Consider the following 12,927-nt stretch of genomic DNA (forward strand, 5'->3'; position numbering starts at 1 on the left):
GAGGGTGGCAGCAACCATCTTGATAGAAGAGGAGGATTCGGTCTGGATCACCTGGGCCTGAACTGGCAGGTCGGACACCTTGTCCTGCTTGGTCTTCTCTGGTTTCTCACGCAGCTTCCCCGGGGTAGATGACTTTCTCTTCGACGAAGAGCTGGAGCGATGCCTGGAGATTGAGGCTGATGGAAGCCGACCGTCGCGGGACCCAATTGCGCAGCGACCCCGACAGAAGTGATCTTGCAGCGCTTGGCCTTGTCTTGGGCCCCGATGGATGGAACACCCTCAAAGGACTAAGAAACCCACTCTGGCCGGCTGGATACGGAGGAGGCATGCCCCTGTGGACCACATGGTGTAGAGGCCCTGGCTTTGAGCCATGCCGCCAGTCCTTCATCGTGCACTGGAAAAGCCAAGGCATATCTCGCAATCTTCCTCTTTGTGCGTCGGGTGACGACAATAAAGGCACTGGGAATGCTTGTCGTCTGAGAAAACATTCTGCAAGCCGCACCTGGTGCAGAGCTTGAAAAGGGAAGCCCCATCCTTTTCCTCCAACATAATCTGGCGCTGTGAAGGCCTGATGGCCTTTTGGAAACTTCCAAGAAGAAAACTCGATGATTTTGAGGGGCGATGAGAGATGCCAAAAAAAAACGGGTCCACGTTAATCGGATGAACAAACGATGGAGGACACATGCTTGATTGAACAAAAATAGGGGTTTTTCCTAACAAAAAGCGCAAAAAAGCAGAACGCTCTAAGAGCGAAACACGACAACTCCCAACACTTGAACGTGCAGTAAAAGTCTGAAGATGGCTGCCTGAGGAGGGGCTTAGGGAGGCAGTACGAATCCAGTGCTCAGTGATTGGTTTATAGGAGAAAGACAGTTTATAAACAAAACTGAAACCCTTTTCTTTTAATGAGTATTCCCAGCCTGATGATGGGGAATATTCAAGAGCATGTGAATCCATGCCAGACCCCATGCTGGAGAAGGGAAGAGCGGTTCAACCCTGCAAACTACCATCTGATAGCGAGAGAGTATGCAAGTCCCTATACAAGAAAAGGGAGAGCGGCTGAACCCTGCAATGTACCATCTCATAGCAAGAGAGTATACAAGTCCCTATACAAGAAAAGGGAGAGCGGCTCAACCCTGCAAACTACCATCTCATAGAAAGAGAGTATACAACTCTGTAAACAAGAAAAGGGAGAGCAGCTGAACCCTGCAAACTACCATTTGATAGCGAAAGAGTACACAAGACCCCATACAAGAAAAGGGAGAGCAGCTGAACCCTGCAAACTACCATCTGATAGCGAGAGAGTACACAAGACTCCATACAAGATAAGGGAGAGCAGCTGAATCCTGCAAACTACCATTTGACAGCAAGAGTATTAAAGTCCCTATACAAGACAAGGGAGAGCAGCTGAACCATGCAATGTACAATTTGATTGATAGAGGGTATACAAGTTCCTCTACAAGAAAAGGGAGAGCGGCTGATCCCTGCAAACTACCATCCAATAGTGAGAGAGTATACACGTCCCTATACAAGAAAAGGGAGAGCGGCTGAACCCTGCAAACTACCATCTCATAGCAAGAGAGTATACAAGTCTGTAAACAAGAAAAGGGAGAGCAGCTGAACCCTGCAAACTATCATGCGATAGTGAGAGCGTATACAAGTCCCTATACAAGAAAAGGGAGCGCAGCTGAACCCTGCAAACTGCCATCTGACAGCGAGAGAATATAGAAATTGTTAGGGAGAAATATATAATTTCTGTGCTAATTCCCTTCGACCTTAGAGACACACCCAGCTTTTTTGCTGGACTTTAGGACTTTTTATCCTGAGTGAGTGAGACCTTTTTCTCACCCTCTAATCTATTTTGATCTGATTTGCATTCTGTATTTCCTTTGTTTTTGGAGTCTGACAAACTCCATAGGCATGTACTTTTTGTATGGTAACAGCACCTTCAGTGCAGTGTCACAGAGTTTTAAATACCTTCCCTTGGGTAAACTACTGTTCCCAAGAGTAGTAAAGTGGAATTGACTTTACTTACCTTTTTCTCTCTGTAGATGCAGCACACCACATCTTATGTAGAGTGTGGGGGGCTACTTAGTAGCCCCTTTTTCTACTTACTCATGTAACATTTGTTATGTTACCCTGGCTACTTTTAATGGCTGGTGGCAGTGGTTTAATTTTCCTACCATTGCGTTTTTCTACCGCAGGCTGAATCCTCAGCTGCATTATAGCACCCATGGGTGACCATTGTGTCAAAAAGGCCACAGTCTTCTTTTTTCACCATTTCTTGTCAGTGAGGTCTTTCTTGGGTTTTACTCTGCGCGCCAAACCAGGTTTAACCCTTTTGTTAGTTTTGCCTTTGGCGGGCTTCAGTGCTGAAACCCGCCTCTGGTTCCAGTGTGTCTGGCAGGTCAGGAAGCAAAGGGGGTGCCCGAAACTCCCTTTCCTTAGTTTCCTGAATGCACCCAGTGCTGATTGGGTGACTGGCCTTGCAGGACAGCCACCCTGCTGTGTGAGTGACAGCTAGGCTGTGCATGAATGGGAGAAACCTGCATAAAAGGCAAGGCTTCTTGAACTGAAGACAGAGTCGGCCACTGGACGAAACATCCGACAAAGGAATCGTAAAGAGAAGTTTGCTGCATCCTCCTGGACCGCTGAACTGTCCGGTGAAGCCCTGCGGCTGTGCTGAAGCTGATTTTCTAAATCTACTAGAGGAGCTCATGAGAGGATGACTTCTTCTCTTGGGTTGGTGGGACAAACTAACCCAAAGACGAGCTTTGCTGGAAGACTTTCCCCAAATCTGTGTACTTCTTTGCTGCTGCTGGAACCGAGTGCCAGGGGTCGGGAAATCCGTAGTCGAGTGCAACGTATTTAAGCTGGACTGAAGCTCCAGGAAGATCCTGAGGACCCTTCCGAAGCAGGATGACCCAAGCCCAAGTCACCTCACCAGAGTGCTGGACTCAAGGAGCGAAGAAAGTCCATCTAGTGTCCAAGATCCACGGTGGTGCTATTTGCCAGTAGCTGAAACCGCGAAGGGCTGCTGAACTGAAAAGACCCTGTAGCAGCCGCCGACCTTCGAACTACAGTGCAGGCGTCCTCCAGACATCCTCCCTCTTGTATCCACGATTGAGGCCTAGGAACCCAGGATCTGCAACCAGAACAGAAGCCAGCTGGAGCCTCTTCTAACCTACGGTATGTGCTAAGCGGCTTCTGTCTATAGCTTGCATTACATGGCTTGAGACTTGCAGTAGCTGCTTTTTGAAGAGTTGATCTCGGCTCTGACTTTCACAAGCTTAACAGCTTGGCCCAACAGTGATTTTCTACAAACTCTCTAAACTTTGTGCAAGACTTCTGTGGTGTCCAAGAAGTGTCTGCGTTCCATAGACAGGCCTCATTACGACCCAGGCGGTAAGTTACCGCCTGGACCGTGACTTTACCACCATGGCGTAAACTACGTTTACGCCATTGTGGTTGGCGGACTTACCGCCCCATTCCGACCTTGGCGGGGCGGTAAGTCCCCAATCCCCATTTACCCTTCCCCATTCCCATTTTTGCCCCATAGGGCATAATGGGAGTGGGGAAGGCGTTAATTACGCCACCGTAAATTACGGTGGCGTAATTAACTCCATGGTCCCTTAGCGCCATGGATTTTAACACCTGCTAAAAGCAGGTGTTAAAAGCGCCATGGCGCTAAGGGACCTCGTACTCAGGCGGTAAGGGTCGGCGCTGTTAACGCTGCCGTAAACCCCTTACCGCCTGGGTCGTAATGAGGCCCATTGACTTTGGCTGTCCTAGCTCCCTGCAGACTCTTCTGACCCATGGGGCCTCATTACGAGGTTGGAGGTAACCATGGAGCTATTAGCACCATGGCTGCCCCCAAACCCATACCGACTCCGCCTTGGTGAATGGAGCAATTACCGTCCCATTCCAAGGTTGGCGGGGGCGGTAATTCCCCATTCACCAAGGCCCTTCCCCATTCCCATTTGAGCCCCCATAGGGCTCAATGGGAATGGGGAAGGCGGTAATTACGGTACCGCAAATTGCGGTATCGTTATTACCTCTGAAGTCCCTTTGCGGTTCCCGTCCTTAACGCCTGGTAAAACCAGGCATTAAGGGAGGACCTGCAAAGGGACCTCGGAATAGGGCGGTAAGGGATTACCGGCACTGGTGCCCTTACCGGTACCAGTAATCCCTTATCGCCCACCTTGTAATGAGGCCCATTGACTTTGATTCTAACTGTCTCTCATAGGTGGTGCATTGGTTTAACTAAGTATTGCTGGGAAAGGTTCTATCTAGACTTCATTTGGGAAATCGAAACATGCTCTGAGAACCTGGTAACCTTTATTCCTTCCCTAACCTTTTCCACACAAGTGCAAAAGTGATATATAAATGCCAATACCGTCCTAGTAATTGAAGTCACCTCAGGGTGGAGGAAGTGTGTAAGACGCATCTCTGACGAGTATCTACTTGCTCATCTTGATTCTGAGAAAGGTTTATGAAGTGTATTTTTATTGTTGCACGTTGCCCTTTTTAAAGAATGCTTATTTAAAACTGACTAGAAAACCTTGAGTGTGTTATTTGGATACTTGTATGTGTGGATTTCGATGCTACAGCTCACATTGACCCCTCTTGAGATAAGTGTGGCTGCTCAGTCACTCTACCAACTTGTGTAGTACAGACCTATACCAACAGGTGGTTTACCTAACACCAAGAGGACAAGACTGGTGTAGTCCCCCACAGGGTTACTGCATACAATCTTGCCTAACACAAGTCCCTATGCAAGAAAAGGGAGGGCGGCTGAACAAAGCAAACTACCATCTAATAGCGAGAGAGTATACAAGTCCCTATACAGGAAAAGGGAGAGCAGCTGAACCCTGCGAACTACCATCTCATAGCGAGAGAGCATAAAAGTCCCTACACAAGAAATGGTAGAGCGGCTGAACCATGCAATGTAACATCTGATAGCGAGAGAGTATACAAGTGCCTATACAAGAAAAGGGAGAGCAGCTGAACAATGCAAACTATCATCTGATAGCGAGAGAGTATACATGTCCCTATACAGGAAAAGGGGGAGCGGCTGAACCATGCAATGTAACATCTGATAGCGAGAGAGTATACAAGTGCCTATTCAAGAAAAGAGACAGCGGCTGAACCATGCAATGTAACATCTGATAGCGAGAGAGTTTACAAGCCCCTATACAGGAAAAGGGGGAGCGGCTGAACCCTGCAAACTACCATCTCATAGCGAGAGAGCATAAAAGTCCCTATACAAGAAAAGGTAGAGCGGCTGAACCATGCAATGTAACATCTGATAGCGAGAGAGTATACAAGTCCCTATACAAGAAAAGGGAGAGCAGCTGAACAATGCAAACTATCATCTGATAGCGAGAGAGTATACAAGTCCCTATACAAGAAAAGGGAGAGCAGCTGAACCATGCAATGTAACATCTGATAGCGAGAGAGTATACAAGTCCCTATACAAGAAAAGGGGGAGCGGCTGAACCATGCAATGTAACATCTGATAGCGAGAGAGTATACAAGTGCCTATTCAAGAAAAGGGACAGCGGCTGAACCATGCAATGTAACATCTGATAGCGAGAGAGTATACAAGTCCCTATACAAGAAAAGGGAGAGTGGCTGAACCATGCAATGTAACATCTGATAGCGAGAGAGTATACAAGTCCCTATACAAGAAAAGGGAGAGTGGCTGAACCATGCAATGTAACATCTGATAGCGAGAGAGTATACAAGTGCCTATTCAAGAAAAGGGACAGCGGCTGAACCATGCAATGTAACATCTGATAGCGAGAGAGTATACAAGTCCCTATACAAGAAAAGGGAGAGTGGCTGAACCATGCAATGTAACATCTGATAGCGAGAGAGTATACAAGTCCCTATACAAGAAAAGGGAGAGCAGCTGAACCATGCAATGTAACATCTGATAGCGAGAGAGTATACAAGTCCCTATACAAGAAAAGGGGGAGCGGCTGAACCATGCAATGTAACATCTGATAGCGAGAGAGTATACAAGTGCCTATTCAAGAAAAGGGACAGCGGCTGAACCATGCAATGTAACATCTGATAGCGAGAGAGTATACAAGTCCCTATACAAGAAAAGGGAGAGCAGCTGAACCATGCAATGTACCATCTGATAGCGAGAGAGTATACAAGCCCCTATACAAGGAAAGGGAGAGTGGCTGACCCGGGCAATATAACACCTGGAAGCACTTTTGGACATTACCAGCAAGATTATTGCATATATTTTAATTGCTAAATTAAATCAGGAGGAAAGAGAATAAGTATTGCTCCAGTGTCAGATTGGAGTAAAAAAAAAAAGAATCGGTGGGATGACCATCAATGGGCTTAGTGACAGCCTTAAAAATAGACTCTCCCGGTAAGCTATCGACATGGAACTCTTCCTGTGCTGGATTACAGTTGCTAAAATATGGCTGGACACAATCTTCAAATTCGATGGCTATCATCAATGTCTATTGGAATTCAAAAGACATAATAGACAGATTTTATGACTAAAATTAGGGATCTTTTTGAAGAAACAGACTCAGATCCTTCAATTACCCAAATATTGCTTGTTGGGGATCTTAATATACAGTGCATAGAGGTGGGCTCAAAAAAAGCTATCTCCTAGAGCGAGGGGCATGGATAAAATACATGAAACATTGTAACATGACGATGTTAAAGGGTTGCATCAAAGGTGATGTCCCACCTCATTACACCTGGAAGAGAGAATCAATGCAAAGCATTATTGATTACGCCTTCATATCTACCAAATCTCTTGACATAACAAATGTTACGGTTGTCCCTACTAACCTAAGTGACCATAACATATTAGTTATAACAGTAAAAATATGTAAGCAACCTTCTAGTACTTACAATACATACGCTACAGACAGTAGTCCAGGTCTAAATCGCATTAAATGGAAGGAGAATACACGTAATAAGTAGTTAACTGAGTTGCAACATAACCCTAATAAACATTACGTTGACGTATTGCACTGTTTTAAATCAACAAACAAAAATAATGGACGATTAAGAGATAAAATGACTTATAGCTATGATAAAATTATCCCAGATGAAAAAAGGAAAATGCCTAAAGCCACAAATAATATTCAGGTTTGCCAAACCTGTTGATTATACAGCTGCTGTACGATGAATTAAAAACAAATACACACATTTTGTTACACAACATATACGGCAAAAAAACAAGAACAAAATGAAAATATACGAGCCTTAGCGACCAAATCCAGTGCTCGTATTTGGGATTTGTTGCACGAATGTGAAGGGATTTCGACATCGTCTCATTCGATTAACACTATTGACGAGCAGACATGGACAAAATACTTTTGCGATTTTCTCTATAATGAGCTAGAATCATATGGCCAATCAATTGTGCCTATAAAAGATCAATCATATTTTGTAATAAAGATGAATTATGAAGACATCATTTAAGAAATTGAGCAATTCCAGAGCCCAGGCCCTGAGGGCATTGCTAATGGCACCATCAAAGGGAATGTGGGCAAGTTGTCTGGAATACTACAACAGATATACTACAGAATAGGGAAGACTGGGCATGAAACCCGACTCTTGGGAAAGAGTCAATTATTCTGCCAGTTTTCAAAAAGGCAATCGTCTCAATCCTCAAAACTATCGTCCACTGGCCTTGATGGACTCAGCGGCGAAGATCTATGGCTAGAATATTACTATCAGAATTGAATAAATGGCACAGAATGAACAACGTATTAGATACTAAAACAAGCAGGTTTTACAGCAGGCATAGGCACCCTACTTAACCTTCACATCCTACAAGGCTTAAAGCATCAAGCGCGAGCTCATAAAACACCGTTATATATGCTATTTGTGGACTATAAGCAAGCATTTGATTGGTTTGCCTTGTGGGATAAGTTAACAGCGATGTCCAGCTTTATTACTAAACCGAATTCCACAGTTTTATTCAGGAACATCTTTAAGAGTCAAATTGAACAGGGAGGGGCCTGCTAACAGCTCCAATAAAAACGAATGTAGGCCTTAGACAGGGATGTTTGCTGGCTTCAACACTTTTTATTTTTATATTCGTGACATACCAGACTATTTTGAAAAGGTCAGGGCTTTCCCACTGCGATTAAATCAAATAGTGGTTCAATATTTACTCTATGCTGATGACTTACTAATAATGGACCAGACGCCCATAGGTCTGGCGAGATTATTAGATGGTCTAAAATGTCATGCTAAGTATAACAACATGGGGGGAAGAAGAACAGGTGTGGCCAGAGGGCAGGTGGGTGGGGGGAGAGCAGGAGCAGCCAGAGGGGGGGGGGGGAAGAGAGCAGGAGCGGCCAGAGGGGGGGAAGAGAGCAGGAGCGGTGTGCAGGAGGGGGGGAGCCGGAGTAGCCAGTGGGTGGGAGAGCGAAGGAGTAGCCAGAGGGCGGGCGAAAAGCAGGAGCGGCCAAAGGGTGTGGGGAGGGGGGAGAAGAGCAGGTGTTGGCAGGTGGTGGGCAGGCAGGGGGGAGGGGAGAGCAGGAGGGGGTAGAGAGCACGAGGGTCTGCAGGAGGGGGGAGCAGGAGCAGCCAGAGGGGGGAAGAGAGCAGGAGTAGCCAGAGGGCAGGCCGGGGGAAAGAAGAGCAGGTGTCCGGCCATAGGGCGGGCGGGCAGGGGGGGAGAAAGAGGAGGTGTCCGCCCAGAGGGTGGGCGGGCAGAGGAGAGAAAGAGCAGGTGTCCGGCCAGAGGGCGGGCGGGCAGAGGAGAGAAAGAGCAGGTGTCCGGCCAGAGGGCGGGCGGGCAGGGGGGGGGGAAGAGCAGGTGTCCGGCCAGAGGGCGGGCGGGCAGGGGGGGGGAGAGCAGGTGTCCGGCCAGAGGGCGGGCGGGCAGGGGGGGGGGAAAGAGCAGGTGTCCGGCCAGAGGGCGGGCGGGCAGAGGAGAGAAAGAGCAGGTGTCCGGCCAGAGGGCGGGCGGGCAGGGGGGGGGAAAAGAGCAGGTGTCCGGCCAGAGGGCGGGCGGGCCGGGGGGGGGGGGGGAGAGCAGGTGTCCGGCCAGAGGGCGGGCGGGCAGGGGGGGGAGAAAGAGCAGGTGTCCGGCCAGAGGGTGGGCGGGCAGGGGGGGGAAAGAGCAGGTGTCCGGCCAGAGGGTGGGCGGGCAGGGGGGAGAGAAAGAGCAGGTGTCCGGCCAGAGGGCGGGCGGGCAGGGGGGGGGGGAGAAAGAGCAGGTGTCCGGCCAGAGGGCAGGCGGGCAGGGGGTGGGGAGAGAAAGAGCAGGTGTCCGGCCAGAGGGCGGGCGGGCAAGGGGGGAGAGGAAGAGCAGGTGTCCGGCCAGAGGGCGGGTGGTCAGGGGGGGAGAAAGAGCAGCCAGGGGGGGGAGAGCAGCAGTGGCCAGAGGGCGGGCAAGCAGAGCAGGAGCGGCCAGATGGTGGGGGGGAAGAGAGCAGGAGTGGTCAGGGGATGGGGAGAGACCACGGGTAGCCAGAGGGCGAGGGGGGGGAGAGCATGAGCAGTCAGAGCGGGGGAGCAGGAGCGGTTAGTGGGGGGAGCAGGAGCAAACAGAGGAATGGGGGAGCAGCCAGGGGAGAGCTGGAGCGGCCAGGGGGGGCAGAAGTGGGTGGGGGAGAGCAGGAGTGGCTGTGGGGTCAGGAGTGGCTAGGGAAGGTCAGGAGTGGCTAGGGGGGGACAGGGGTGGCTAGGGAAGGTCAGGAGTGGCTAGGGAAGGTCAGGAGTGGCTAGGGGGTAGGAGTGGCTAGGGGGTAGGAGAGGCTGGGGGGTAGGAGAGGCTGGGGGGGTAGGAGAGGCTGGGGGGGCAGGAATGGCTAGGGGGCAGGAGTGGCTGGGGGCAGGAGTGGCTAGTGGGGCAGGAGTGGCTAGTGGGGCAGGAGTGGCTAGTGGGGCAGGAGTGGCTAGTGGGGCAGGAGTGGCTAGTGGGGCAGGAGTGGCTGGGGGGCAGGAATGGCTGGGGGGCAGGAATGGCTAGGGGGGGCAGGAATGGCTAGGGGGCAGGAATGGCTAGGGGGGGCATGAGTGGCTAGGGAAGGTCGGGAGTGGTTAGGGAAGGTCAGGAGTGGCTATGAGGCAGGAGTGTCTGGGGGGGTCAGGAGTGGCTAGAGGGGCAGGAGTGGCTAGAGGGGCAGGAATGGGTAGGGGGGCAGGAATGGGTAGGGGGGCAGGAGTGGGTAGGGGGGCAGGAGTGGCTAGGGGGGGCAAGAATGGCTAGGGGGGGCAAGAATGGCTAGGGGGCATGAGTGGCTAGGGGGCAAGAATGGCTAGGGGGCAAGAATGGCTAGGGGGGCAGGACTGGCTAGGGGGGCAGGAGTGGCTAGGGGGGCAGGAGTGGCTAGGGGGGCAGGAGTGGCTAGGGGGGCAGGAATGGCTAGGGGGGCAGGAGTGGCTAGGGGGGGCAACAGTGGCTAGGGGGCAACAATGGCTAGGGGGGGCATGAGTGGCTAGGGGGCAGGAATGGCTAGGGGGTCGGGAATGGCTAGGGGGGCAAGAGTGGCTAGGGGGGCAAGAATGGCTAGGGGGCAGGAATGGCTAGGGGGGCATGAGTGGCTAGGGAAGGTCAGGAGTGGTTAGGGAAGGTCAGGAGTGGCTATGGGGCAGGAGTGTCTGGGGGGTCAGGAGTGGCTAGGGGGGCAGGAGTGTCTAGTGGGGGTCAGGAGTGGCTGGGGCAGGTCAGGAGTGGCCGGGGGAACAGGAGTGTGAACATATGTGGAAGAGGCTTATGGGCAGACACTCTCTGTCCTAAACCTGGGGGACCGGGAAGGGGATATATTAGCCCAGAACTCAGAATAAAGGGTAGAATTGGGGGGGGGGTAATAATAAACCTCTCACCTCCGACTCCCGGAGAAGGAGAATCCGGGCCCCTGACCCATCCGCAGTTAAAGGACGCTATCTCTACAGTGCGCATGCTCAGAAGATGCATAGCTGTTAAGGCGCATGCGCCTAGCCTATCTGAGTTCGCGTCTCGTCTCTGCGCATGCTCCTAGTGCAATATAGGAAGTTCCTCCACTCTGCGCATGCTCTTCTCGAGGCCGTCCCTCAGTAATGACCAATCAGGACGTGTCATACACAGGGGTGCACTCATGTATACATTCAATGACGTCATGTTTATTGACCTTTCACGCCCCCAGCCCCCACCCCTCAGCATCTCAGGCGGTGGGAGCGCATGCTGCGAGGTTCCCTGGGGGCAACATTACACATTAGTTCCCAAGAGGGGCATCCCACACACTCAGCACTTTGCCTGGTTCCGCGCAGCGTCCTTTGCGCACGTGGGTTCCCCCCATTTCCACCTTTATGATAACATTAGTGCTGAAGGCATTGTGCACACACACGTGCAAGCTTGCCACACGTAACTAAACTTCCCAGCCTGCAGGACTGTTCTGCACGCACACACACACACGTGCATGCTTGCCACACGTAACTAAACTTCCCAGCCTGCAGGACTGTTCTGCACGCACACACACACACGTGCATGCTTGCCACACGTAACTAAACTTCCCATCCTGCAGGACTGTTCTGCACGCACAGGCACGTGTACACACACGTGCATGCGTGCCACACGTATCTAAACTTCCCAGCCTGCAGGACTGTTCTGCACGCACACGCACGCACACACACGTGCATGCTTGCCACACGTAACTAAACTTCACAGCCTGCAGGACCGTTCTGCACGCACACGCACACACACGTGCATGCTTGCCACACGTAACTAAACTTCCCAGCCTGCAGAACTGTTCTGCACGCACACACACGCACACACACGTGCATGCTTGCCACATGCAACTAAACTTCCCATCCTGCAGGACTGTTCTGCACTCACACGCACGCAAACAGATGTGCATGCTTGCCTCACGTAACTAAACTTCCCAGCCTGCAGGACTGTTCTGCACGCACACACACACACGTGCATGCTTGCCACACGTAACTAAACTTCCCAGCCTGCAGGACTGTTCTGCACGCACACACACACACGTGCATGCTTGCCACACGTAACTAAACTTCCCATCCTGCAGGACTGTTCTGCACGCACAGGCACGTGTACACACACGTGCATGCGTGCCACACGTATCTAAACTTCCCAGCCTGCAGGACTGTTCTGCACGCACACGCACGCACACACACGTGCATGCTTGCCACACGTAACTAAACTTCACAGCCTGCAGGACCGTTCTGCACGCACACGCACACACACGTGCATGCTTGCCACACGTAACTAAACTTCCCAGCCTGCAGAACTGTTCTGCACGCACACACACGCACACACACGTGCATGCTTGCCACATGCAACTAAACTTCCCATCCTGCAGGACTGTTCTGCACTCACACGCACGCAAACAGATGTGCATGCTTGCCTCAATTAACTAAACTTCCCAGCCTGCAGGACTGTTCTGCACGCACACACACACACGTGCATGATTGCCACACGTAACTAAACTTCCCAGCCTGCAGGACTGTTCTGCACGCACGCACTCACACGTGCATGCTTGCCACACGTAACTAAACTTCCCAGCCTGCAGGACTGTTCTGCACGCACACGCACGCACACACACGTGCATGCTTGCCACACGTAACTAAACTTCCCAGCCTGCAGGACTGTTCTGCACGCACACACACACACACACATGTGCATGCTTGCCACAAGTAACTAAACTTCCCAGCCTGCAGGACTGTTCTGCACGCACACGCTCGCACACACACGTGCATGCTTGTCACACGTAACTAAACTTCCCGTCCTGCAGGACTGTTCTGCACACGCACGCACACACACACGTACATGCGTCCCACACGTAACTAAGCTTCCCAGCCTGCAGGACTGTTCTGCACACACACGCACGCGCACACACACGTGCATGCGTGCCACAGGTATCTAAACTTCCCAGCCTGCAGGACTGTTCTGCACGCACACGCACGCACACACACGTGCATGCTTGC

The 12,927-nt window shown here is 51.3% G+C and overlaps 1 pseudogene; it reads right to left on the bottom strand.

The window, feature by feature from the left end:
- The window catches only part of LOC138511111 (zinc finger protein 268-like), a 61,535-nt pseudogene extending 50,577 nt beyond the window's left edge, over window positions 1-10,958 (bottom strand).
- Window positions 10,959-12,927: the final 1,969 nt, after the last annotated feature.

Source organism: Ambystoma mexicanum, chromosome 6p, assembly GCF_040938575.1.
Source record: "Ambystoma mexicanum isolate Mex_15411 chromosome 6p, UKY_AmexF1_1, whole genome shotgun sequence".
In the NCBI taxonomy this organism is placed as follows: domain Eukaryota; kingdom Metazoa; phylum Chordata; class Amphibia; order Caudata; family Ambystomatidae; genus Ambystoma; species Ambystoma mexicanum.